This window comes from Nannospalax galili, unplaced genomic scaffold, assembly GCF_000622305.1.
Source record: "Nannospalax galili isolate Female #2095 unplaced genomic scaffold, S.galili_v1.0 scaffold246, whole genome shotgun sequence".
Taxonomy (NCBI): domain Eukaryota; kingdom Metazoa; phylum Chordata; class Mammalia; order Rodentia; family Spalacidae; genus Nannospalax; species Nannospalax galili.
Genome location: NW_008356327.1, coordinates 3,580,162 through 3,583,362, shown reverse-complemented (window position 1 = coordinate 3,583,362; position 3,201 = coordinate 3,580,162).

Here is a 3,201-nt window from a genome sequence, read left to right as displayed (position 1 = left end):
TAAACAGAAATTCAATAATTTTAAAAACTGAGCTCAAATTTTCTGGAAAAAGTACATAGCATTTGAAGATAATATAATACTAAAAATAAACTGAACATTTAATTTTGGAGGAACAAATTAAACCCCACGCATAAGTACTCTAGTTTTAAGTAACACATTGTTATGTTTATTTTCAAAGGTAAATGATATATATTAAATATCATTCTTTTTCTCCCCTTTATATAATAAAAGTCTCTACCCGTCATGAAATTCATCTCGTGATATATGTTATATATGTGTGTTTTGGCTGACAGTATCCTATGCCATCTGTCATCTAGTCATTGCAACTTTAATCTCTTTCTTGGTCTTCAATATTTTTTAAATATTGTCAAGCACATTTTATAAAATATTCTATTTTATTTTTTTACTTTATGTTTATACTGTATTGCTTGCATGTATTTCAGTGCATTTGTGTCCTGCAACATCCATGGGGGTCAGAAGAGGGTGTAAAATTCCCTTGGAACTGAAGTTGCAGATGATTGTTAGCCACAATGTGGGTGCTCTGAATGAGCAGCCATTTCTCCTAACCACTGAGCCATCTCTCCAGGCTTGTCAAGCATATTTTCAGTTGATCAAGATATCCACCATCATCTTTTGCAGCATAATATTTCTGTTTTCAAGAAAATTTCCACCAGGATTAACATGCAGTCTCTAGATAAATGGAGTTCAACCTCACAACCTGTTCTTTTGTATGTATGTTGACATCTTTTTCTTTGGAAACATAACAGTTTCAACTTGCAAGATTACAGAAAGATGATGTACCACTTGTCTAATATTTATCCTATCAATATCAGTATGATATGAAGTCATTATTATACTCATTCTACATCCACAAACACAGCTCTAAGCAGATTAAACTGTCAAAGAACTCACAGGTAGTAACTGAAAAAATAAGAACTAAAATCAAGACATGTTTGTTCCAAATACCTGATTTTAAAACTTACTTTCAAAGTTTTAGAAAATTTGACTTTATTCTTGATAATATTCCATAGGTATAAAATAAAATATGATCATATAGTTCCCCATTTCCCCCCACCATCTTCCCGTATCCCTCTCAATAACCCTTCCCAAATTCATGAAATCTTATTATTAAATTACTAAGAATAGTTAGTGATAGCCATATACACATGGGTATCAGGTCATCTACTGGAGCATGGGAATCTTACCAGAGTCTGAATACTTCTATGGTTGTCTCTCCCACAGAAGCTGCCAATTACCAATAACTAAATAGAAAAGGGTGGGTCCTTGAGATCATGTACCCATCAACGCAGGAATCTTCATTGGCTTGAACTCATGCAGGTTTTATATAAGTAATTACAGCTGCTGTGAGTTCATGACTGTGATAGCTATGTCATGTTCAGGGGATAGATTTTCAAATCACTCAGCCATCTATTGTCTTTTATACTCTTTCTTCTACTGTCCAGCTATGTTCTTTGGTGGAGGGGGAAACTGCCCTCCCTCTGACTACCTTTCATAGTGCCAAATGGTGCTTTGAGCCTGTTGAGGGAGAAAAAGACATCAACGGCTTTACCATGCATTGGATACCACATGCTTCAATATCAACCTGCCAGGCAAGGTGGGCCTACTTATGCAATAGTGGTATGATTGCTATGGGATAACCAATTACTATCTAATTAAATTTGAAGCCTGTTGCATAGGAGGTACTTGCATGCTGGTACTGTTGTACTTCTCAAAGTCCCATGAGGGGGGATGTCACAGTTTCCAGAGTAGAGCCTACTCTTGTTATTTTGTATATAGTTGTGTTGTCAAGTTTTTAATGTTTTCAATTTTTTAATATATATTTTATTTTTTAGAAGATGCAATTAATTATATCTTTAACATACTCAATAACAGTTTCCAGAGAAAACATATCTCTTTCAAAAGTGGCTATAAAATTTTTAGGTTCACTGTTGAACTAATACAGTTATACAATATTTAACTCAGTATAAACCCTGTAAGACATAATAGTGAATGAGTTTTTAACCTTTAAAAAAGATCTCCATTTCACTTTAAAATATACTGTTTCTTACAGGAAGATTCATTGTTTTTGCTAATAACACTGTGATGTTCGCACACGTGTCGCTAATCTGTCTGTATCTGATTATTACTAGTCATAATCGGTTACACTCGAATCCTTGGCACCTGTGTATGTCCATAACATCATCGGGTAGATTTCAATGGTAATGTTTTATCATCTCTACTAATTTTCATTTTTAACTTCTAATGTTCTGCTTTTCTTCTTCACAGTCTGATCATGGCCACATTATTTGAATATCATGTATCCTAGTTTGCTTCTCTATTGCTATGATTAGAACACAGACCAAAACCAACTTGTGGAAGAAAGGGTTTATCTTACATTTCCCAGGTCACAGTTCATCACTCATAGAAGTCGGGCTGGAAGTCAGTGCTGGAACCTGGAAACAGGAGCTGAAACACACACTATAGAGAAATGCTTACTAGCTTGCCCCCCTGGCCATTGCTCAGCTTACTTAATTATACAACCCAGGGGTGGCACCACCCACTGGACCCTCCCACTTTACTCAATAATCAAGAAATGCCCCACAGACAGGGCCACAGATCAAACCAATGGATTCATTTCCTGAGTTGAGTTACCCTCTAGACAGGGGTGTCAGGTTGACAACTGAAGCTATCTAGCACATCATGTCATGTTAGGTATATACTCTTTGACTCCTTTTCAAGTAGTGCTTCTTCCTTGTGTTTCCTTTACATAAATTCCTTTATCTAGGTCATTCCAAATGATACATATGCTGACAGCATATATGCTTCTCTTCATGGTTAGAGCTGTCTACTAACTTCAGTTCCACACAAGGCTCATAGAAAAATCACATATTTATGAATAATCTTTAGTGATATATATTCACACACATAAACATATATGACAATATACATATAATACACATTAGGTTTTATTTTTAAACTTATTTTATGTAATAGAGCTCTATATATAATATATAATGCATACATATAAATAAGGAACTCCATTCAGAATATATAATTAGTGTGTATTTTTCATTTTGCATCAATAGAATAGCCTAAAATATTTGGTTTATATTCTATATTTGACTGAAATAGTTTGTTTCAGAATTAATTCAATATTTTATTATTATTACTAAATCTTTAAAGAATTAAATAAAATTTTAA